This window comes from Mangifera indica, chromosome 12 (assembly GCF_011075055.1).
Source record: "Mangifera indica cultivar Alphonso chromosome 12, CATAS_Mindica_2.1, whole genome shotgun sequence".
Classification (NCBI taxonomy): Eukaryota; Viridiplantae; Streptophyta; class Magnoliopsida; order Sapindales; family Anacardiaceae; genus Mangifera; species Mangifera indica.
The window spans coordinates 747,035-774,023 of record NC_058148.1 but is presented as its reverse complement, the minus strand read 5'-3'; the positions used below and the strand labels follow the sequence as shown (position 1 = coordinate 774,023).

At 32.3% G+C, this 26,989-nt stretch overlaps 1 non-coding gene across 1 annotated transcript; it reads right to left on the bottom strand.

Moving 5' to 3' along the window:
• Positions 1-8,372: 8,372 nt before the first annotated feature.
• Positions 8,373-8,479, bottom strand: LOC123193773. Its single transcript, XR_006497135.1, has one exon. It is a non-coding gene; the product is annotated as a small nucleolar RNA R71 (small nucleolar RNA).
• Between the last annotated feature and the right edge of the window lie 18,510 nt (positions 8,480-26,989).

Genomic DNA, 26,989 nt, shown 5'->3' with positions numbered 1-26,989 from the left:
TTTCTTAAACAATTCCATCGACTCCATAATCTTTCTCTCTACACACAGACCTTTAATCAAACAATTAAAAGTCACCACTTTGGGGCTAAAACCCCGCTTCCAAATTATCCCAAAACCCCAAAACCATCAGACACCCTTTTAATATTACACAAGCAATTTATCAAAATGTTCAAAGATATTAAATCTGGAGACAACCCAGTTGAATTCAACCTCTTATAAAGCAAAATCACTTCATAATAATGCTTCTTCTTAGCAAGGGCACTAAACAATACCAAGAATGATGACAATGGAGAAATGGGTTGCGAGTTAACCATGTAATCAAAACAGAAAAGAGCTTCATTCAGAGTAAATTTACCTGATCGACAAGCTTCTTTAAGGAACTTAGCAAGTGGGGTTTGTTCATGGGTTTTTTTGGAAGGATAAAGAAGTTCACTGTTGGTGCTTGAAGTCGTGAGGTTCTGCAAAAGAGTCAATACAGATGAAAAATTACCTTTCAGAGAAGGGCATGGAGAAATGGAGACGTTAGAAACAGGGTTTTGAAAGCCATGAACTGTAGAAGGTTTTTGTGGGCTTTGTCGAGGTTTCTGTAAGGTGAGGAGGACACGAGAATGTAAAATGCAATCGCAAATTTGCAGAGATTTAAAATAGACAAATGCTTCGATAAATTCTACAAACCCGTAAGGCCTGCAAAAGTTTTCGTTCACCAGTGCCTACTGTCTGGCTCTGTTTCAGCTTTAGAAATTTGCTAACCGGATCGGATTTGATTTATGGTTTGGTAAATCAATATTTTCATATTTTCGTATATTTGATTTTAAAATATAATTTTCCATTAATTAAAAAATTGTTTCCATTTAAAGTAATATCGAGCAACTTGTTTAACAAGTTTTGAAAATTCATATTTACGCCAAAATAATATTTCCTCTCAAAATTTGATAAAATGGCTTCTCCAATTTTAAATTTAAAAATTTTATTTTTATATCCACCTAGAAAAGTCATATGTTAATTTTAATTTGAAAAACATGTCAAACGTTTTAAGGAAATTAATTAAATTACCCAAAATATAGGGGCAAAACAAAATTGCCTAACTTTTTGAATTTTAAACGAAAATGTTCTATTTCATTATAAAGATGAAAATGCTCTTCGTTTCAAAAATGAAGAAAATGATGCGTCATCGTTCCCAAGCACATGAAAACAAACTCTCCACCACACATTCTCGCGTACTCTATCTGATTGGTTTTCTTAGGTGATTTTTACGACGTTTTTTATGACGAAAATGAATAAAAAAAGGTTAGTAAAACAATTCTCGTCATGTCTTTATGCATTTTTATTCAAGATTTAATCGATTTGATGTGAAATTTGGGTGTTTAGAGTTAGGGTTCTGATTTGAAAGATTTGATGAAATTAATTGATTTGTTGGTGATTTTGATAAATTTCCTTAGGGCTTTTGTGTTAGATTAGTTGTAGAGTTGATTATTGTTAAAATAGCGTTTGAAAAATGAAGTTTGGGAGGTGAAATCTACCACACGAATTCGGCAGTGACCACGCGAATATCACACTGACCACACAAATTCTTGTGGTGAGATTTTACAAAGACAGGGAGGTTTTGTGTATTTTTTAAACTTTTTGGACAACACAAATTTGTGTGGTTGAGGCAAAATGTGAGTTTTTAAACAGTAAATCATGTGGTGGGGCAGAATTACAAATTTGAAAAATTAGTTGACACGCAAATTCGCATGGTGGGGGGCAAAATGCATTTTTTTGAAGTTATCTGTCATATAAATTCGCGTGGCTGGTTTTAGTAGGGTAGAATGCTTTTTATGCAAAATTATGAGTTTTTTTTTTATATTTTTCATATAAGGGGTAAATTGAAATTTTTGCATTTAAAGGCTTTTTGACGTGTAGAATTTAAATTTGAGGTCCGTTTTTTTGAATAATGTATTTATGTTCATAATTAAATAATTTATAATATAAAATTGATATAAAATTAATATGATCGCAATTTAATTTTGTTATAGGGAGCTTGATAAAAGAGAAAAATGGATGAGGGCAAAGATGAAATGAGATTTCTTATAGAAAAACACTTCAAGGCTCAAGTTACTACACGTGGATATAAAGATATGAGAGTCGTGATTAAGAAAATATTAACAGAGCGGCAATTGTAAATTTTTCGACATAACTATTTTGGACACTTTCTAGACTTCAAGGATAGTCAATTTAGTGGGGTTTTAATACACTCCTTCATCCTCAAAGTGGTAAATAAAATGACCTCGAGAAAGAAGTTATGGTTTCGAGTTAATGAGGTTGATGTGAGGTTCAGTCCGTATGAGTTTGCCATTATGACAGACCTTCGATTCAGTTATATGTTAGATATTGATATGTATATTCCATCAAAGGCCACAGATCGGATCCACCAGACATATTTTCATAGTGTAAGTCCTTTACATATGCTGATCTGAGTCGTGTTTACTAGCAAAGGCCATGGAGGGAGGATGACACTGATGTAGTAAAGTTGGCACTATTGTTTTATCTTCACATGGAGTTATTAGAGAGTGATTTGAGGAAAACAATCCCCCAGAAGATATTATAATTGACTGATCATCCTGATGGGTTCAATGCATACCCATGGGGAGTACGGGTGTGGCAGATGACATATCACTCAATTTGTGATAACATCTTCCGAATTTCTATGGATTTTGACCTACTAAAGAAGAAAGAAAACTAGTTGAAATAATATGGTATCATGAGATTTCCACTAGCGTTCCAAGTAATTATGACATTTATTAATTTTAATAAAATTGCAATTAAAATAAAATTGATTTAATACGATTGGTGGATATCTTGCTAGTTTTAGGAGCTACCCGAATGTTGAGATGACACACAAAAAACATTCTGAGATGAGATTTTATCTCAACTATCTTCACCGAATATGTAGTAAATAATAATTTGTTATTGATTAACATATGTATAAGGTATAATAATAAAGTTCACTTAAATAAAAATTTACAGGATAATGTTAATTTTCTATTAGTTTTATCTCCGATGGAGAAAGTTGTAGATTGATATGACGATATTGTTCGATATACAGGGATATCAGATAGTCGATCTTTTTTGTCCACATCACCCTCATCCTTGTTAGGAGATGTATCATCAGGGTATCCTAACGTTACTTCTCTGATCATTGCCCCGTCTCATATTGAGGCTCCTGTCCAGCTTCCTGCCACTAAGCCTTGTCGTATCGATGACCCTATTATAACCCCTGTCAAAAAGTGCATATCATTGGAGCCCTTTATTATACCCTTAACCACTGAATGCACGTCAGACGATCCTCTCGTTAGTGGACAAGATTTCTTCATTCATTACTTTGATGCTATATTAGCTCAATGGAAAAATCTTATCTTAGATTGGTTCATTGGTATAGAGGATAGGATGAGTCATATCGAGGACATGATGACTTATACGGAAGAGACATGATCTCATCACCCACATAGATATTGTCCGATAGGTTAAAAAAGTTAATAATTTACCAGACATTCCAATTATTTACATATATAAACATATAAACCCTATAATAATTATATATGTTGTTAAAGTCTTCTTGTGATGAACTATCAAGAAGGGGTCCGACAATCCCATCTTCACCTACTATTGATGTAAGTGTTAAACATTGTGAGTATATTGGAAATGATAATTCAAAAATACTTGTAGTTTTCTATTAAGTCGTGATTGTTGATATTATTACAACATTAGTTTTTGATGAGGGACCATCTAAAGAGGATTCTATATTGATTTTTGATGTGGGCGATGACAAATCATCGCATAAAGTTTCCTCATTGACATTTTCTATGATAGTTCAAGTAATTATAACGTCGTTTGTAAATGTTATATCTAAATTCAACATCTATTGATTGATTCCCTGTTAACTTATTACCATCAATATTGTGACAGTGGCTTGGCGTTTCTGAGGTTGCACCAAAGGGGAATCCCATGATAACATCGGCTCTGACAGTAGATGTACTATAATATCTAATGTAAACCTTCTAATCTTTGTGACGTAACTCTTTAATTAACTAATATAAAATGTTAATATTGTTACAGAATATTGGCGATAATAGATCATCCTACACGGTTTCCCTATTGAGACCTTTTGTGATGATTCCGATAAGTATAACGTTGTTTGTTAATATTATATCTCATTTACACATTTGATTATCGATTCTCTATCAACCTGTTACTATCAACATTATGACAATGTCCTAGTGTTGAAGAGGCCACATCGAGGGGGAATCCAATGATGACATTTGTTTCGACATTAGAGATATGTATATTGTTAACTATATACTTTGTAATTTTTGTTAAACAATTTGATTAACCAATATGAAATGCTAATTTTGTCACAGGATGTTACCAATGACGATGGATCACCTTATGAGGATTTCTCATTATCACCTTTTATGGTGGTTGAGGTAACATGTTAGATTAACCAATATAAATTGTTACTTTTATTAATATTAATTGTCATTTACTTTTTATTTGTTGTTATAATAGGATATCCGTTTGGTCTATCTTAGTACACTAAGCAAAGGGAAACAAGTGATCGATGTTACTTATTAGGATGACAAAGTCACTGACGATGTGGTTTAACTCCCGACAAAGGAGGACATAGTTTAGGTAGGGAAATTTCATAAATGTTTTCATTATAACTTTAATAAGTACAATTGAAAAGTATATTATTTATTTACTGATTTCATGTATTTAACTTTAGTCGATCTTGAAATTTGATATAGTCAACCTGACCTCACTTACGGATTCCCCTGCTATAACGCTTGCCTTACAAAAGATATTGAAATAAATTTAAAAATCTCACGAGTTAATATAATTTTAAATGACATATTATTTGTTTTGATATAGTATTTCTGTACACTTTGTGGTCAACTTTTGAAGAAATGACCACTCATTCGTAGCCCATACATAAATCTATTGAAACCACGGATCTAATGGGCCATACCGATTATTCAATTACTGAGTACTGAGTGTGAGAAAATTTTTAAGAAATGGTATGCAGAACCATATATTTTCGAAAAATGTGAGGTGTACGACATAAGGATGAAGACCAAAATTGCCTTCTAGGGTATAGTCATGGACACATCCGGATGGTTGTTTGACGAGGTGAGTTCACTTGATCAATTAATTTTGTTTTTTAGTATAGAATATCGTTCAGATGCATGATAATGTTATATTTTCTGTTTTTATAGCATGGACAACGTAATGATACTACAAAGGTCCGTCAAAACTATACGATAGTTTTGGCTTGTTTTATTGCACACATCCTTCATGAGTATGTCGTGTAGGTGAAAAATTAGTATAACTACCAGTTTCCTCCATTCTTCACACGACTTGTGGATGTGGATTATCTCCTTGACTTTTATTTGCAACCTTGGGGTGTGGTCGATGAAATCAGTATTCGAATCTAAATTATTTTTAAGGATTATTGAATTAAGGTCTAATATATCTATTTTATCAATATGTACAAGTTTTTATCCTAATAAACTTCGATAATGCATATTGGGTAGCAGAGGTTTTAGATTTGAAAGAGTAGAAGATTACAGTTTACGACTTGTTACAGAGTGATACTATTGACCAGAAGCTATTTAGTTGAACGATGTTAGGGTATATGTTGATGATATCATATTTGCTAGTTACGACATCATTTTGGTCTCACACGGGCCGAACTCCACGGGACGATCCTTTGTATTACATAGGGTGATGGATATACTACAGTAGGAGCCCTTATCAAGTGATTGTGGTGTGTTTATGTTATGATATATTGAGTGCTTGGCACTTGACTGATCGTTATGTTTTGAAAGGGAGAACTCATTACGCCTACACACGCATTTAGACACACAACTATTTTTTCAGGGTATTAATTGACCATTATATTATATCTTATTTGTATATCTATATATGTTTATTTATTCATATGTTTTATGCATTAGTATGTTTATATGTTGGTTCAATTACATGCGTTTGTCCTTTATATAATTACTATAAGTGATAGATATAGTGAACAAAAAATGACTAAAAATAGATATGAAATCAACATTGACATATATAACGATTACAAACCAAAATCTTATAGATATATTAACAAGTACAATCACACATTTTAAAGATAATAGATTACAATTACAAACTTTATATATGAAGTAACAACTAAAATCACAACTTTTATATCAAAATCTATTACAATTACAAATTTTATATTTAAAGTAACAAGTACAGTCATAACTTTATATCAAAATGAACAAGTACAATTACAAGTGTAGTTATCTTCCATCTTTCTTTTTACTTCTTGAACTTGGTGGTGCGGAACTAGGTATCAGAACATGACTCTTGCAATTTTGTCTCATATGTTTAGGTTTGTAATATCGACTATAAATAAGTTGTTCAACAATCTCTCCTTGTGAAGGACATTTGTTTTAATTTGCTGGATGTCCCGAGCGACGACGATGGATGAAAGGTGGATGGATAACAATTGCATCCTTTGGATGGATCTAATTTGATTGATCTCCTAATTGATTGATGACCTCCATGTAGATTGTACAGTAAAAAGCGGTGCTGTAGTATAGATGCATCTATTGAATGCAAGTGATTAGCTTCATATATTTAGCAATAGTAGTGACATACATGCAAGGAATCTGTGATAGTTAAATTTTTCTACATGTTCATGTCCACTTCGTAAGGTTGACCAGAACATTATATTAACCACTACCAAGAACCTGGTATTGTTCAAATGTAATAGGACACACCTATAAGTTTGAAGGCTTTTGCGCATGTTTGACAATCTTTTACTTTGTCGAATGTGTTATCAAGTTGGTGCAAGTATTTACAAATTATATAAATACAAAAAGATATAGTGAGTAATTAAGTATAAGTTTGCATACACATATTTATAACATGTTATAATATCTAATATATACTTACTTGCATGATTTTTCTTTTCATAAAACCATCGTTGTAATGTACCTCTGATGAACTCGATAAGCATAATTATAGACAAACCTCTAGAGTGTCTAACAAGTGCATTAAATGACTCAGCGATATTAATAGTCATTATATTATACCTATGCCTAGGGAAATATGTCATTACCCACTGATTGAAACCCATCTCATATAGGTATGTTGTTGTGTCATGGTGTATACGAGACAATGACTTCATTATCTCTCAAAATTCATACTCCGTGTATGCCTTAGCTGTTTTCCAATACATCCACGCGACTTTTGCATTCTTCTTGTACTTGAATCGCATGTTACAGTGAAGGTGATGACAACAATACCTATGATGCACACCAGGGAATACTTCAGCCATTGTAGAGAATATACTGACATGTCAGTATGAAATCATGGCTAAATGAGGTACCTCACCAAGACAATCCTTCAAATTTATTAAAAACTAACATGATGTGTCTTTACTTTTATTTCGTTATAAACAAACCCCCTCTTTTTAATCTTACTCACGTTAGCATAGAAATTAGATTAGACACTCTTCATGGGACGATCCTTTACTTGCACTATCATATTATATTTTTAGAAGTATAGGTTTTAATTTTTGGTTGCCTACGACAGCACACCAAATTTTTGGCGCTGTTGCTGGGAGTGATCTAGTTAATTTTTTTTTTTGTCTTTTGTGATCTTTTATTATTATTATTATTATTTTGTAATTTAATAAAATAATAATAAAATAAAAAAATTGCTAATTTCAATTTCAGCATAGAATTTTTTTTTTTAATTTTTGGCATAGAATTTTAATTTTTTTTCTGATTTTTTTTTTTTGTGGTTTATTAGAATTTCCTTGATTGTGTATAGTTGTAACTCGATCTTCTAATTAAGGTAACTTAGAGTTTGATCCAGAAATAGAAAGGACTGTGGGTTGATTAAGGAGGGAAGCACAAAAAAATTTGGAAAAGAACAACCTAACTCTATTTGCTAGCAATTCAGAAGAGGAAGTCATGGCCAAAACATTGAAAGAGCTTGCTGCCCCTAACTTAAACCAACAGCCCCTATGCATTCAATTTCCTACATTAGATGCTACTACTACTTTTGAATTAAAATCAGGACTAATTCATTTGTTGCCCACTTTCCATGGTCTTGCAGGTGAGGATCCTCATAAGCATTTAAAGGAGTTTCATGTAGTGTGCACAAGTATGAAACCCACAGGGGTGACAAAAGAGCAAATTAAATTGAGAGCCTTTCCATTCTTTTTAAAAGACATAGCTAAGGATTGGCTTTACTATTTGCCATTTGGAAGTATTACCACATGGAACGAGTTGCAAAAATTATTTTTAGAGAAATATTTTCCAGCTTCAAGGGCAGTTAACATTGGAAAAGAAATTTGTGGTGTGAGGCAACACAATAGGGAATCCTTGTATGAGTATTGGGAACGTTTCAAGAAACCGTGTACTAGTTGTCCTCATCACTAAATTAGTGAGCAACTCTTAGTTCAATATTTCTATAAAGGTCTTTGTCCCACTTAAAGGAGCATGATTGACGCTGCAAGTGGGGGAGCTTTGGTGGATAAAACTCCTGAAGATGCAAGAAATTTGATTGCAAACATGGCTGCCAACTCTCAACAATTCGACACTAGGCTTGATCCACCTTCTAGACATGTTAACGAGGTAAATATTTCTTCCCTTGAACAATAAATTGCTAGTCTAACCTCTCTTGTTTGTCAAATGGCTGTAGGTAACATGCAAATAGTGAAAGCTTGTGGAATTTGTTCAGTAGCAGGGTATCCAACTGATATGTACCCAACCCTTCAAGAAGAGCCTATAGAACAAATGAATATGGCGGGTGGATTTCCTGGACAACCACAAAGGAAGTACGATCCTTATTCAAACACATATAGCCCAGGATTGAGGGATCATCCTAATTTTAGCTATGGAAACTCACAAGTAAATCAGCAATATAAACAATCATATCCTTCGAGACAACCACCACCCCAAATCTCTAATTTTGGTATGTCTTTAGAAGATATTGTTAAGTCTCTTGCTACTAACACTATGCAATTTCAATAGGAGACAAAACAATTTCAACAAGAGGCAAAAGCTAGTATTCAAAGTTTGGAGAACTAGATGTATCAGATGGCAATTACAATTAGTCGATTAGAGGCATAAAGTTTAGGAAAGTTACGTTTTCAAACAATTGTAAATCTAAGAGAAAATGCAAGTGCAATTATTTTGAGAAATGGTAAAGAGGTTGAGATTCCAGTAAAAACCACCCCTACACCTTCAGACCAAGAAAAGGAGAAAAGTGTCACTTCTGATAGTTCTATTCCCATCGATAAAAAGGATGTTCCTAATGGTAACAACGTACCTAAATGTAAGTTTCCTCTTCTTTCTAATTATAAACCGGTACCTCATTTTCCTTAAGCTTTAGTAGAATCTTGAAAAGATGAGCAAAATAGAGAATTATATGAGACTTTTCGTAGATGTGAGGTAAATATTCCACTTTTAGATGCTATTAAACAAGTACCTCGTTATGCTAAATTTTTGAAAGAATTATGTATAATTAAGAGGAAACAAAAACTCAAAGGATGTGAAAAGGTAAGAATGGGGGAGAATGTCTCTGCAGTTATTAAGAGAAAGCTTCATGCAAAGTGTAAGGATCCAGGTACATTTACTATTCTTTGTATGATAAGGAACACTAGATTTGAGAAGGCTATGTTAGATTTATGAGCATATATCAATGTCATGCCATACTCTGTATATGCTTCTTTAAAACTTAGACCTCTGAATGAAACAGGTGTTGTGATTCAATTAGCTGATAGATCAAATGCTCATCCTAAGGGTGTTGTTGAGGATGTGCTTGTGCAAATTAATAATTTAGTTTTTCCTGTTGATTTCTATGTGCTTGATATGGAGAATAATGATCAAATAACTCTTATTTTGTTGGGAAGACCATTATTAAAAACATCTATGACTAAAATAGATATCCATAGTGGCACACTTACCATGAAATTTTATGGTGAAATTTAATATTTATGATGCCATGAAATACCCTGCTGATGATAATCCTGTATATTCTATTGATGTTATTAATTCTTTAGCACATGAGATTTTTGAATTGGATGGAAAGGATGAATTAGAAGTTGCCCTTAGTAAACATCTTAAGAAAGAGAATGAGGAGTTGGCTTTGAGTATTGATTTGCAGGAAATAGTAATTGCATTAAATGAATCCTTGGAGTTATGACAACAAGGTAATGTTCATTATATCGCGTTACCAGTCTCTGACGTAAAACCTTTACCTTCTATTTTACAGGCTCCCATTCCAGAATTAAAGCCTTTACCTAGTCATTTTAAGTACGTGTTCCTTAGAAATGGGGGAACGTTACCCATTATCATCTCAAACAAACTCACTGCAATACAAGAAGAAAAACTTGTGCAGGTTCTTAAGGAGCATAAAATGGCTATTGGGTGGACGATTGCAGATATCAAAGGTTAGTCCATCTACATGTATGCATCGTATCTTGCTAGAAGAAGGAGCAAAGCCATCTTGTCAACCACAAAGGAGATTAAACTTGCCTATGATGGATGTAGTGAAGAAAGAAATTCTTAAGCTTCTCGAAGTTGGTATGATTTATCCTATTTCAGATAGCAATTGGGTTAGCCCAGTTCAAGTGGTTCATAATAAAACTAGAATGACTATGGTGAAAAACCAAAATGATGAGTTAGTACCCACCCGTGTTCAGAATGGGTGACGGGTTTGTATAGATTATAGAAAATTAAATGCTATAACCCACAAAGACCACTTCCCTTTACCTTTTATTGACCAAATGCTTGAGAGGTTAACTGGTTGTTCTTATTATTGTTTTCTTGATGGTTATTCAGGTTATTTTCAGATTGCTAGTACACCAAAAGATTAAGAAAATATGACTTTTACATGCTCGTTTGGGACATTTGCATATCGTCACATACTTTTTGGGCTTTGTAATGCCCTATCTACTTTCCAAAGATTTATGGTTAGCATATTTTTTAAATATATTGAGCAAATCATAGAGGTCTTTATAGATGATTTTATAGTTTATGGAGATTCCTTTGATGATTGTTTGCATAACCTTACACTTGTTCTTAAACGATGCATAAAAACTCACCTTGTATTAAATTCTGAAAAATGTCATTTTTTGGTTGAACAAGGTATTGTTTGGGGTCATATTGTTTTCTTTAGGGGAATTGAGGTTGACAAAGCTAAAATTGATATTATCCAGTCTTTACCTTACCCCATTAGTGTATAAGAAGTTCGTTATTTTCTTGGACATGCAGGTTTCTATCGAAGATTCATCAAGGACTTCTCCAAAATAGCATCACCCCTATACAAGTTGTTACAAAAGGAAGTAGTCATTGAGTTTGATAAGGAATGTAAACAAGCATTTGATAAGCTAAAGAGACTTCTCATTTCTGCCCTAGTTCTCCAGCCCTTTGACTGGAACATTCCTTTTGAGATAATGTGTGACACAAATGACTATGCACTAGACGTTGTTTTGGGTCAAAAAATTGGAAAAACGACTCATGCCATTTATTATGCTTCATGGATATTGAATGATGCCCAAAGAAATTATTCTATTACAAAAAAAGAGCTCTTAGCTATTGTTTTTGTTTTAGAAAAATTTCGATCTTATTTGCTTGGTACTAAAGTTATTGTTTATTCTGATCATGTAACTCTTCGCTACTTGATAACAAAGAAAGAGTCAAAACCAAGATTAATAAGATGGATACTTCTCTTAAGTGAATCTGATCTGGAGATTAAAGACAAAAGAGGAACATAAAATCGTGTTACTGATCACTTAAGTCGTTTGGTTCATGGGAAAGATGAAATGCCTCTGCAAGAAACGTTCCTTGACGAATAGTTATTTTGCACAAGTACGACATTATTTGGCATGCACACATTGTGAATTATTTGGTTACTAACATAATTCCTTATGGTTTGTCTAAAGCTCAAAGAGATAAGATCAAGAGTGATGCCAAGCACTATGTGTGGGATGATCCATACCTATGGAAGCATTGTGCAAATCAAGTGATAAGAAGGCGTGTTCCTGATAATGAAATTATTTCCATTTTAACCTTTTGTCATTTTTATACTTGTGGAGGTCACTTCGGAGCAATAAGAACAACGAGAAAAGTGCTTGAGTATGGTTTCTATTGGCTGAATTTATTTTCAGATTCATATTCTTTTTGTAAGTCATGTGATCAATGCCAAAGGACAGGTAATATCTCTCAAAAGACTAAGATGCCACAAACCCCCATACTATTTTGTGAAAATTTTGATGTGTGGGCATCGATTTCATAAGGCCATTCCTTATGTCTTACGGTTTTATCTATATTTTGCTTGCTATTGATTATGTATGGAAATAGGTGGAAGCTAAAGCCATCCGAACTGATGATTCTAAAGTTGTTATAGATTTTATAAAGTTTAACATATTTTCCAAATTTGGAATTCCAAAAGCTCTAATAAGTGATCGAGGCACCCATTTTTGTAATAGAAACATGGAGGCATTGCTAAGGAAGTATTGTGTAACCCACAAGATATCAACTGCATATCATCCGCAGACTAGTGGATAAGTGGAAGTATCAAATCAAGAAATCAAGTCTATCCTTGAAAAGAGAGTTAACCCAAGTAGGAAGGAATGAAGTTTGCGATTAGATAATGCTTTGTAGGCATATAAGATTGCATATAAGACACCTATTGGTATGTCACCTTATCGGATAGTGTTTGGGAAATCATGCCACCTTTCAGTTGAGTTAGAACATAAGGCTTATTGGGCTATCAAGAGTTTAAACATAAAGATGGATGAAAGTGGAGAACATAGGAAGTTGCAGCTACAAGAGTTAGAGGAAATTCGCAATGATGCCTATGAAAATGCAAGAATTTACAAAGAGAAAACGAAGGCTTTTCATGACAAGATGATTTATACGAAAGAGTTCAAAATTGGTCAAAAAGTCCTTCTATACCAATCACGACTTCGTCTATTTCCTGGTAAGTTGCGTTCTCATTGGATTGGACCTTTTATTGTTACTAATGTTTTTCCTCATGGTGCAATTGAAATTCAAAGCTTAGCAACTTCCAAGATATTCAAGGTGAATGACCATAGACTTAAGCCTTTTTATGAAGGTTTCCAAGTAGAGAATATGGCAGAAGTGAACCTCCAGGATCCATTTTATTCCGATTGAAGAAGGAAGTATTAAGTCGAGCCAAAGACAATAAACAAATGCGTTGCTTGGGAGGCAACCCAAAGGGAGTTCGTTCCATTTTCTTTTTATTTTTGCATTTTTGTTTTGGTTATTATTTGCCTTTTCTTTGCATTTAACCTTATGTTGGGGACAACGCCAGTTTTAAGTGTAGGGGAAAGGATTTAGGTTATGTTTTTTCATTTATTCTGGAATATTGTTTTTGATTTTTTTAAACTAATTTAAAAATAAAGTGTGTTTTGTGTTTTTTTTTTTTCAAAATGAAAAAAAAATAAAAAATTAAGTTTTTGCTTTTGTTTTTGCATGTGTCAATAGTTTATGGTTATGGATATCATGAGCAAGGTTCAATTGAGCTTGAAAGATTTATAACATGATTAAACAAGTAGTCTTGCAATTTGTGATTAATTGGTATAGTTTGTTTCTTTGAGAATGGTAATGACTAAATTTGGTAGGCATTGAATTGTGAGATTTTTGAGCCATAGACTGACACATCTATATTAGTCTTTTTTTTTTCTTTTCATGAGTGATATTATTCCATGGATTTGTTTCTCCAGAACTTGCCTTGATTCTCCTCGAGGCTACATTGACCTATGCATTGGACATGAATGTGATTAAGACCCTCTTTGACATTGAACTACATTAGCCAAATAGCCTGCCTTGTGATTAATTTTCCCTTTGTTGAACCCTTTTGAGCTTTATTGGCCATTTTTTGTTTGTTATAAACCCACATTACAAGCCTTTAACCTGAAACACAATGTTTATACCTAGCTTGAGGACTAGTGGAGCATTGTTCATCATTGTTATTGAATGGTTGTACAAAAAGAAAAAAAAATAAGTGTGGGGGTGTTCGTATTTTTGGTATGGCTATGACTAGTGAAATGGAGCATGTTTTCATTTTCATTATGTGATCTCCATGGTTGATGAAGTCGTCATTATTCAAAAAAAAAAAAAAAAGAAGGGAAAGTGTTGGAGGAAAATGTTTTCAATGAATTCAAAATTATTAATCCTTCCTAAATTTTCAAGAAAAATGGTTATTCATATATAATATATAGAAAGGTAGAAGCTACTGATGGAGATTTTTGGTCTTACATATCTTTTATGGCCAAACTTGACATTGAATAAGTGTTTGCTTTACTAGATTCGATGGCTTTTGAGCTACATTCCCAAATTGTTTCCTGCCTTGAAACCTAACCCTATTACAACTTGTGGAAAGTCCTTATGATTTGTATCAGGCATGTGATCCTAGTGGTGGAGAATGAGAAGATATGCAAGCCTATGGTAGATCATTTCCGTTGGAAAGAATTTGAGTGAAACATATACCCTTCAAACACATGAGAGTGAATGTTATTTCCGTGAGGGTCTGCCTGTTTAGTTTGCTCCATCTTCAAGTGAAATTGCTTATCAATAATTGTAAGTTGTTTAAGAATTTTGTTCATGATGTGTTGTGAGTTTTGAAAAGGTTGGTTGTTTACTGTTGGTAATGTTGCAACTTTGTTTTTTTTTTTATTGACTTATTAGTTTTAGAGTTTTGCCCGACGACGAGCAAAAACTAAGTGTGGGGGAATTTGATAAGATTGCATAATGTTATATTTTTACTCCTTAATACTTAGTCTTTATGTTTATTTTTTGCCAAATTATACTTATTAACTTTACATTTTGATTTAGGTAGCATTTGGAGGCATTTGAAAAAAAACGAAATTAATTTCACAATTTCTGGACAGTCTTGACGTGTATCTGTATTTTGGGCATAATTTTCTCATATGAGCTCCAAATGAGATGATTCAGATGCTATAGAAAGCCAAGAATATAGAAAAGTGATTAGCCTAAAATGGATTTTTAGAACCAAGATGAATTTAATGGTTCTATAAACAACCTAAAGGCTAGGCTAGTTGCGAAAGGTTACTCACAACAAGCAGATATTAATTTTTCAGATACATTTGCTCCAGTAGCAAGCTATGATAATATTATACTTCTCTTTCCACCTACAACTCAAAATTCTTTGTAGGTATTCCAACTAGATGTAAAGTTAGCTTTTCTCAATGGTTATTTAATTGGAGAAATTTATGTTAAGCAACTTGAAAGGTTCATTATGAAAGGCCAAAAGGATAAAATCCATTTGCTCATAAAGGCCTGGTATGACCTAAAACAAGCTGCAAAAGCATAGTACAACATAATTGATGAGTACTTTAGCAACTTGAATTTTGAAAGAAGCAAAAGTAAGCATACTTTTTATGTTGATGATATTTTGATAGTGTCACTTTATATTGATACCCTGTTGGTGATTGGAAGTAGTGTCAAGTTAGTAAATGAGTTCAAGGCACAAATGATAAAGAATTTGAAATGACAAATTTAAGAGACATGTCATATTTTCTTAGCACAAAATTTCACAAATTGGTCAAGGAATTTTATATGCTAGGAAATTTATGCTTAACAAATCTTAGAAAAGTTCGAGATAGAGAACAATAAGAGTGTTAGTACTTCATTGGCACTAAATGAAAATTTGAGTAAGAATGATGGTGCTGAAAAAGCAAATGAAAGAGTTTTCAGAAGCTTGGTTGGTTATTTATTGTATTTAACTACCTCAAAGTTTGATTTTATGTTTAAAGCAAACCTTCTTTCAAGATTTATGGTGAGTCCAAGTGAATTGCATTATAAAGTTGCTAAAAAGGTGTTGAGGTATGTTAAAGGCACTAAAGATGTGGAAATCTGGTTCAAAAAGGCTTAAGGGTCTAAGTTAATTGGATACAGTTATAGTGATACACATCTAGTTATTTATTCACAATTGGCTTAGGTGTGTTCGATTGGAATTCAAGAAAGTAGGATATTGTTGCTCAATCAATTGCAAAGGTTGAATATGTTGCAGCTGCTAGAATAGTCAATCAAGCCATTTGCTTAAGAAAGATCATGAATGATCTATCTCAGATGTTGGATAGTCCTACTGAAATTTTGTATGACAACCAATTAGCCATTGCTATTATGAAGAATCCTTTTTTTCATGGCAAAACAAAACACATGAAGATCAAATATTATTATGTGAGAGATAAAGAAAAAGAAGATGTCAAGTTGATTTATTATTCATATGAAAATCAACTTGCATACATTCTAACCAACATTTTGCCCACGACAAAGTTTGAAACATTGAGAAAGTGACTTGGTGTTTCCAGCAAAAGTGTCAATAAGGAGTGTTAAAGTTGTGACACTTTGCTTGTCACAATAGCAAGTTTATTTTGTTCACGTAATTTTAATAAAAATGTAACTAATGGTAAATTTTAAGTTTAGTTTATAATCAAGTAACTCATATGTTATAATAGTTGTAAGAATCATGGATTGAGTATTTAATTTATACAATACTCATATGTCATAATGCTCATGGATTGAGAAACTAGCTCACATGTCATAATATTTAATTTTAGTGATAATGGTCATAATGTAGTGGGTTTAATGGTTGTAAAAGTTATGCTTTTAGAAGTTAATTCATGCATAAATGATTATGAGACTTACTTATATTTGTTACTTATATATTCTTGTTTGAGGAATAAAAAGGTATGTATTTTGCCTCACTACTTTTCTTAAAAAATCTATATAAGCTAACACCGATCCCAATCTTTGCACGAAAAATAAAAGGCCAAAAGACTTGTTCCCACCTAAGATATAGTAAAATTCCAAAGTTCCACCCTTCAATTTTAAAAAACCTAAACATCTATCTATGAATTAATTTCTGTTAAAATTTTTAATTAGAGTTAGAGATAAAACCGTTATTTATTAAAATTTTTTTTAAAAATATAAGTTTTATCACATTTTTCTCTCTAGTTTTAAAAATCTTATAATTTCAAAAGTGATCACTCCCTCACCCTTCCCCTCCCCCCAAAACCTAAAATCTTCTAGTTTCCTTTCTTCCTTTTCAGGTGACAATGATAACTTGAAGAAGAGATGACGATATCTCCGACATCATTGCTGTCTCTTCCTAGATAGAGTTTTCTTGACAAAGAGATAATGAAACATTGGCCTAAAATTGGAAATGCAAAAATAAAAACGTTAAAATGTATTTTCTCAAAAATATAGGAAACGAAAACATGGGTACACATATAAATATGAAAAATGCAAGGATTTTTTTATAAATACCAAATTTTTATAAAAAAGAATACAATAACATGTATTTCTTTAAAAAAAGTATAGGTAGTTTCTAATGTCAAACAAATGTGCAAAGCAAAAAGAACATGAACAATACCATCTTGTTTTAGGTGGAAAATTTATATACTTAACAAAGGACAGAAACAACATGCTTTAAGAAATAGAATTTTATGAAGCAACAACACATAAATATATCTACAAAGCTTCAACTCTTGCTCGAGAAACTACAGATTTCATAACAAACAGTGAACTTGTACATTGTTCATAGCTAAATGCACAGGGCCAAAATAGTATTAAGCTTCTAATTTTAGCAATTTAAAGTAAATTTTGAATGATATTTCAGTAAAATTCAAACCTATTACTAATTAGTTATCTCGCATAAAAAAAAATTATAATAAAAAGACAACAACAGAGTAACGTTGTATGTGAATATGCCCCATTAAAGATTTTCTCTTTTTTCTTGTTTTTATCTTTCCCACTTTTTCCATTTCTTCTCTAAGTGAAAGAACAACACTTCCTAGACTTCTATATGTCATTTATAGAGTTTTCCTCTATAGGGATAACATGGAAGAGTTCTCACAGCAAAATTTCTAATAGCTAGTAAGGAATACCAAATTATTTTTAGGGTTTATAATTAGATATAGGCATAGCTTTTGCAGGTTTTGATTTAAATGCTATAAAAAATGGCCTCCTAATAAGGATTCTGCTTTGAAAAAGTGCATTATTCATTATCTAGAAACTTCAAAATGGCTTTTGGACTGGAAATTGTGGAATCTGGTTCAAATATTCATGATAATTTTTGTCCTTCAATCGTGAACGAATGACTAAAGACATTGTAAATTCTGTCGATGTCAAATTTTGTCTACCATCTTATGAAGGAGCTAAAAAACTTTTGGTATCTTATTATATTTAAGGAAACTAGAAATGAGCATATTATATGAGAATGCATTTGAAGCACAACCTTTTTCCTCCATATATAACAACTTATTTACTTTTTCTAGTAATCCACTTTTATGAAGACCATTGATCAAAATAGTATATGTTACAACATTTGGCATAAGGATTTCATGTTTTGAAAATTTCTGAAATAGCTCCCAAGCAGTTTCGATTCTGTTTGCTTTACACAATCCGTCGATGAGGGAATTCATGCTTTTAAGGCTAAGTGCAAGCTTGTTAGTTACTAGAGAATTAAACATTTCCACTACTTCCAAAACATATCCATTCTTGCAAAGTCCATTAACGAAAATGCTACATGTCCAAGAATTAGGCAAAGCACCTATTGGATTTGGGTCTACTTATGACAGGTTGACTCAATTAGATTTTCTTAACTATCAAAGGGTAGTTATTAGGGATTAATAATGGCAGTTGGACTCTTATTTAAAGTCCAAATTGCCTCTCCAAAAAGATATAACGTTTTTTTTACCAAAGGAAACTTCTCCCCTCTTTTCCTACAAAAGCAGTGCACATATTCTATCTCCCAAATAAAATCAGTACGTAAGATGACATCGTGGAAATAGACTAACGTCAATACCTTACGCCATTTTCAAAGAAGCTTCATCGAAAATTAATCCAGGTACGCAAATCCTTATTTACAAAATTCATAAAATTTGATCCTGACATGTTTGATTATTCCCAACATTGGTATCAAAGCCTAAGATACGTATTTGCTATGTTTTATGTGAATCGTATTATGTATGTTGTGCAAATTAGAATCTGTATATTGAATTTTGATTTAAAAATTTGTTTTTGGGCACTTATTTAATTTGGCCAAAATTGCATGAAATTGATGTTGGGAAATATCTTGGATGAATGATTGGAATGGTGTTACATGTTTTAAATTAAAAATGACTTGAATTAATGTCGGAATCAATGGAAATCGACCCAAAACTAAGAATAAAAGGTGTGTTTTTCCTCCTCACCGTTTCGATGGATTTTGGTGCCATTGGTGCCGAAACTTGGAACGATAAGGCTCACCATTGACTAGGCAACAAAAGCCTTATGACGCCGTTGCAAGAAAGTCACCAAAAATTGATCAATTGAATAGATAGAAAACTAAGGTTCATCACGTAGAATCGAGTCAAAATCGGGTTAGGAAAACTCGATTACTAAACCCGTTGGTCAATGGATTAGTCAAGATCCATCAATTAATAGTTAAAAGGTTGACCGTACCATTAATTGATGTGTGTGAGCACGTGGAAGCATGTGATAGCCTTATTCGGGAACATGACGATGCGTTTGATTCATTCCTAACCGTGAAGGCGCATGCAAACTCTTTTACAACACGTAAAGGCACATGCATCATCGATTCAATGTGTGAAGGATGTATAACCTTATTTTGGCATGTGATAACGCATGAATACTCCTTTCCAGCTTGTTTTAGCAAGTGAATCTATTTTTTAATCCTTTGAAGCTGTGTAGTGCTCGAATCTATATATGAGATGTGTTCCATGGGTCTTATAGTGTATAAAGACATGTAATATCTCATTTTGACTCCCGAAAACACATATTGGTGTTTTGAAATACATGTTTCTACTTTATATAATTTTGTTAACTAGGGACCATCACATTGCATATTAAGACTATTAATAATCTATTGAGCTCTCTTAATTGGAAAAGAGATAGTATATAGTCTAATAATATCCATGCATGAATATGAGCCTCGTAATAAATGATCTTGTTGGGGACAAGAATTTGAAATCTTTAGGATAGGTGGATTTATTACAGCTTGCTATGGAGCAATGCTTAGTAATGTACGAAGGGATATCCACTACCTTGATGTTATTCCCAAAATTAACGAAATGCGAGGTATTTAACCAATCGCAAATTTCATAAAGACTTTATCAGGGATAAAGTGACTCAGAGATCCATACAGGTAGATGAAATAGTCCTAGTCAAAATAAATGATGCATTCGTTGTATTATATATTTGTTAAATGTGAAAATTCCGAGATTGACAAAATTTAATGAAATTCTCATTTAGAATTAATATTGATGCAATTAGATTAAAGTTTAAAATATCAAACATTTGTGTCGTAGAAGATAATTGGGAACGTAGTGAACTTTCGATTCTATGTCTTATGTGAGATATTTTAAATTTTAATACGTATTGTGACAATTGATATGTATTTGATTGTGTTAATAGTGTTATGTCTAATATATATGTCTTTGTGATCTAGTTAACCATAACATCCCAAGAAATAATGGCTAATTTGAATGAGAATGATATTGAATAGAGATAATTACAACGTGTGGCATTGAGAATGCATAATATCCTAGTTGAGCAAAAGGCTTTGGAGACTATAGATCAGGTTGAGATAGAGTGACGACTGACTAAGGGATAGAAACACAAATTAGTGCCTTACACAAACATGATGTGGATGCATATCACACATGTAAGAAGCAAGACTTATTTCGTGTGATATCTTGATCGGTTTTATGAACAACAATCTAGTATATAAGTACTAGTAATGTTCAACTGCATATGCCATAAGTATGATTTCAGATTGAAACGTTTGGAGGAACTACAGTCCCCGAATAAAGACAGTTGATTGTTGCATTTGATTGATGTCAAATTTGATAATGGAATTGAAGTCAGTTAGGCATAACCTGACACATGGATAGTAGGTTCATTTAGAAAAGTAATCTCTTCCTGATAGTGGGAGCATATGAAGATGCATATGACCCCACAATGAGGAAAGAAAGACTTTTGTTAATTGTTCTTGCCACACAGAATTAGAAGACAAGTGCTCTTGAGGCAATTGAACTTGGTCTCTGTGCTTATGTTACAGAATCAAGTTTTTAAAAGTGAGTGGCTCAAGTCTTAATACGGGAAAGAGATCGTATAATGCTCAAAGAATAAGAACAATAAATTGAAATGGGAGAGTGGCAAAAGCACTGGAAAAAGATATGAAAACAAGATGAATAGTTGTAATAAAGCAATAAGGATTATATCGTCTGTGAATGAATGAAGCTGAAAATGATAGTCTTGTTCAACATAAAGTGATGAAACTTTATTTTCTAGTACTATGACATTAACTAAGTATTTGTCCAACATGGATTATGGTCTCAAAAGCCATTGACCAAGTAACTTATGATAGAAGATCTTTAATAAATTTCTATCGAATTTTGAATAAAGTGAATTGGATGTATGTTGACAATAACACAAGAGTTATAGTAAGAGGAATAAACATGAGGAAATGAGTTTTGCGGGATAGTCAAATCCCATAACTACACGAAATCTAATATGCTCTAAATATTCAACGAATCTTGGTCAAAGTACTTATCCTTCTTAAACTAGGATCTAATTTGAATTTCTTTGGTTGCTTTATTGAAATGCGATAAAACTGACTTTTATATATTTGGCTTGTTGGTTGAATGGTTGTATTGTGTTTGTCACCTTACATTTTAACAATGTTAAGTTTTTCATTATTTGTTTCCCCTATATGTATGAATATAAATGCAAATATATGACATGTCAAATTAGGGCACGTTCGCCAAGATGAGTTGAATAAATTGGCTTATAAAAGTTTATTAGAAACTTTCACATAAGTACAATTGTCCAAATGTAAGCATTGCTTAGTTGAAAAAACTTCTAGAAAACCATTCGACAAAGCTATAAGAGTTTGGCTTCCTTTGCAATCTATATACTTAGGTATATGTTTTCCTATAAATTTAAAGTTTGAGAATGTATCTTATATTTCATTATTAGTGATGATAACAATGTTTGATTTAGTCTTGTCTACTTAATCCCCTATAAGTTAGAAGCAGTAGACTGCTTTAGACACTATATATAATTAAGGTTGAAAATGAATTAGATAAAATAGATAAAAGTTTTATGAACTCAACGAGATCTTGAATATTTGTTCAAAAAGTTCAAGAAACTGAGTAATGAAAAAGGAATAGTATAACAAATAGTAATTCCAAAATTTTGCAACAAACTAGTGTAGCGAAGAAGAGTAATTGAACTCTATTAGAAATGATTAAGTCAATAAAGGCGCAAGCAAAACGTCAAGTCACTTTGTGATTATATGATATTTATTACTACTTGTGTACTTAACCGATTGCCTACTAATCCAATTGTTTCCACTCCCTATGAGTTATGGTCAGATAGAAAAACTGAGTTAATTAATTGTAATCTTAGTGGTTAGCAATGCCAATCTATAACTTTTCCCATAGTTTGAACAATTAGGGCTAAGAAGAAATGAATGTATCTTTGTCAGATACATTGAGCACTCCAAAAGATATTTGTTCATTATGGAGGATTCTGTTGGAAGATTAACTAAACTTGTGTTAGAGATACTACATTCATAGAGAATATTTTTCTTAATAGAGACGATGTTACTGAATGAGATGAGAAAAAAATAAGGATGAGTATATCTTAACGACCATTAGTTGAGTTCTAAGATATAAAACCTATACTTGCTCTAAATAATGGAAGCAAATGCAATTGAACTCCAACATATTTCGAATAGTGGGAGTAATGATCCTCAATTACTTGTTTCATCCATCTCAACCTAGTGGGAGCATTGAGATTAAACTTTAATCTATTTCGAATAGTGAGAGCATTAATTCTTAATTGCATTGGAGTGGAAGGCCAAAAATATTCAAGTGACGTTTTGAAATGAAAACGATATTTTCATAACCATTCCCCAAGATGATGAAAAACATAAAATAATTGTCTCATCCCTTGATAGGAAAATTTTGAAATGCATTGGAAGAAAAAATGGAATACAAAGAAAACAAATCAATTCTAGGTGTTGGTTGACTTACCGCTGGATCAAAAATTCATTGAGAATGAATTAGTTTCTTGAATCAGTCGTAAGATAGATGACTCAATAAATAGATACAATTTTGCTTTATAACAAAAACTTATACCCAATGAGTATGTATAGATTATGTAGGACATTTTCATCATTTATAAGATTTACTTCTATATGTTTGATTCTAGCTATAATAACACATTTGAATTTAGAATTACACCAGAAGAATATCAAGACAATTTTCCTCAGTAGAAAACTTAACAAAAAAATCTGCATGAAATGAGATATAACTCTCATTGTTATAGGTCTAAAGCGCAGAGTGTGCAAGTTTTAAAAACGTTGATTACCTAAAATTGTCATCTAGATACTGGTATTTGAAATTTGAAATGATTTCATAAGTGTTAATAACTTATGACCTTGAAGTGATTAATCAAGACTATCATGTCTATGTAACAAAGTCTGATGACAAATTTGTAATTCTATTAATGTGTATAATAATATATAGATAGCTAGAAATGATTTGAAGTAAGTGATAATCATCAAAGGATGGTCGTCCATATTTTTTACTTATAGGATGTGGGAAAACAGATTATATATTATGAATTTAAATTTAGAGAAATTGTTCAAAAAAACTTTTGATTCTGTCATAAGAGTATAATATTCAAAAAAATTCTAAACAATCCAATATGGTATACTATTTGTTGATATTCTTATGTTAAATGACGAATTATTACGCCGAAAAAGATATGTCCCAAAACTTAAGATAGAAGCAGAGAAATGTTAAAGGTTACCTATTCAGATGTCATCAGATGTATTATGTATGCTATGGTGCATACATACCCATAGTTTTATTTTTATTATTGGGCTGGTTAATCGATATAAGTAAATGTTCAAAAGAGCACTGAAAGGCTATATGTAGAAATTTTTTTGATATTTTTAAAAGGCTCTATGGATGACTGATTATGTGATTAAAGATTAAATTTGTGTTTGATTGACTATTGAGATACCAATTGGAGAAAGAATTTAGACCAATGCAAATTAAATTACCACTATGTTTTCTTACTTCAAAAGGGCTTATATGTTGGAGCAATAAGAAACAGAGATGCATAGCCATATCCACATCAGAAGCCTAGTATATAGCCTATTCAATAAATGTGCAAGAAACTGTTTGAATAAGAAGATTCTTCGTGAATTTGAGTAAACAAGATGATATTGCCAAAACAATAGTTGTTTGTTGAAATAAAAGACTTTGAATTTTTTCTAAGATAACTAAATGTATCGACACTAGACACAACGTAATAAGAGACTCTATTTCCAAGTGGGAAATAAATGTACAATATAATTCTACACATTGTATGGTCACTAATCCTTTGATCGAGATTCTTCCAAGAAAAGTATTTCTTGCACATATTAAATTTCTTGGATTGCGTAGACTATGATTGATATATGTTGAGCTTATATATATATTGTACTGGTGACACAATATCGTAAACCATGAATTCAAGCTCATTTTATGTTTTGAACTTACGCTATGAAATTCTTGGGTTTTCATTGCATACACATCGTTTTTAGCTCAACAAGATCGTAATGTCATATAAGTTAGAGATTAGCTCACTCACACGAGCAATCGCCTTTGGCGCTAAGAGAGAGAGCAAAGATGAGACATTATTCTTGAGAAATATGATGCTGAAAGAGCATACCAATAGGAGACAAATTTCTCAAGAAAAGATTTATTAAAATAAAAATGTCGCTTGATGATTGATCATGATGAATTCATGAATAGATACATTTGAAAATGACCGATTTGGATTTTTCACGTTCAAATAACTTGTGAATACCAGATATGAGTTCTTAATATAGATAAACACCTGCAAGTGTGAAGAAGATTAAGAACTTAGGTTAGGTGCTGGGTGTAGAGACTGAACTAAGATCTATACAGTGTTGTGAATGACATTTGAGAAAATATACACTGTAGCATATGATTCATACCATGTGTGCATAAGTAAGACAACCAGTTAAAGTAGCGAGAGGATGAATCCCTATTCCCTCACTGTGTGAGACTCTATGAGGATTACCTCATGTTGGTACCCTTTGACTTTTTACTGTTGTTCGATATTTACTCTTAGTGTTGCTATCTTAGCTTGGAACCTATAGCCACGCATAATTCAGTCTATAGAACATGACTAGAAAAACAACTAAATTTAAATTGAGAATTTCGAGTAGAAAAGGAAGACTTACATGTTATATGTGTCCATTGGTCGGTCGATCATGTCACTTATATTGAGATTGGACTTGATCATGGATACATAGGAAAATAACACAATGATAAATGAGAGATTAAAGGGAGCTAGTGTTATCGAGTAAGTATAGGGTGCTGCGAGCTTAACGCTTTATTTTTGTTTTATTCAGGTTGAAGCGACTATGCTATTCCTAACAAAGGCATAGTATTTAGCTCTCAAGTGTAAGTTGCTCGCGAGATCGTACCACACATTTGCAAGTATGACGCGTACTGTTATATGGGATTTCTATGGCTAAATATTTAGTTTGGGTCTTCCGTTATATGTGAGTGGAAGATATTAGATACGGGTTCACTTATGACGGGTCAACCTTACCTGGCTTTCTTAATTGCCAAAGGATAGTTATTGGAGGTTAATGATTGGTAGTCAGACTCTTATTTAAAGTCCTAACTGCCTCCCCAAAAGGAATTACGCCATTTTTTTAAAGGGAAGAATTCTCCACCCAACATATAAATTGGCACAGATCCTGTCTTCCAAAACAGAAATCAATACGTAGGCAAATGGCATCGTGGAAATAGACTAACGTCGATACCTTATGCTGTATACGAAGAAACGCCATCAAAAATTACTTCAGGTATGCAAATCCTTATTTACAGAATTCATAGAATTTTATCTTGACATGTTTAATTATTCCCAATAAGAAGGTATCTCATATTTCATTACTAGTGTTGATAACATTGTCTGATTCAATCTTGTCTACTTGATCTCTCATAAGTTAGAAGCAGTAGACTGCTTTAGACACAATATATAATTGAGTTTTAAAATCAATTAGACAAAGTAGATAAGAGTTTTAAGAAGTCATAAAGGGCTTAAGCATTTGTCTAAAAAGTTCAAGGAACTGAATAATGAAAAAAAAAATAATATGACAAATAGTAATTCCAAAAAACTTCGTAACAAACCAGTGTAGTAAAGAAGAGTAATTGAACTCTATTGGAAATGGTTAAGTCAATAAAGGCACAAGCAAAATGTCAAGTCACTTCGTCAAGTCACTTTGTGATGATATGATGTTTATTACTACTTGTATACTTAACCAATTGCTTACTAAACCATTTGCTTTCACTTTTTATGAGTTATGGTAAAGTAAAAAAAACGTAAGTTAATTGATTGCAACCTTAGTAGTTAGCAATGTCTATTCATAACTTTTCTTATAAGTTTAAACAATTAGGATTGAGAAGAAATGAATGTATCTTTATCAAATACGTTGAACACTCCAAAGGGTATGTGTTTATTAGGGAGAATTTCATTGGAAGATTAACTGAAATTGTATTACGAGATACTAGATTCATAGATGATATTTTTCTTAATAGAAATAATATTGATAAAAGGTTTCATCTGAATGAGATGAACAAAGAATGAGGATAGGTATATCTTAACGACCATTAGTTGAGTTTTAAGAAATAAGACCTATACTTGTTATAGATAGTGGGAGCAAATGCAATTGAGCTCCAACCTATTTCAGATAGTGGGAGTAATGATCCTCAATTGTTTACTTCATTCATCTCTACCTAATGGGAGCACTGAGATTAAACTTTAATCTATTTCAGATAATGAGAGCATTAATCCTT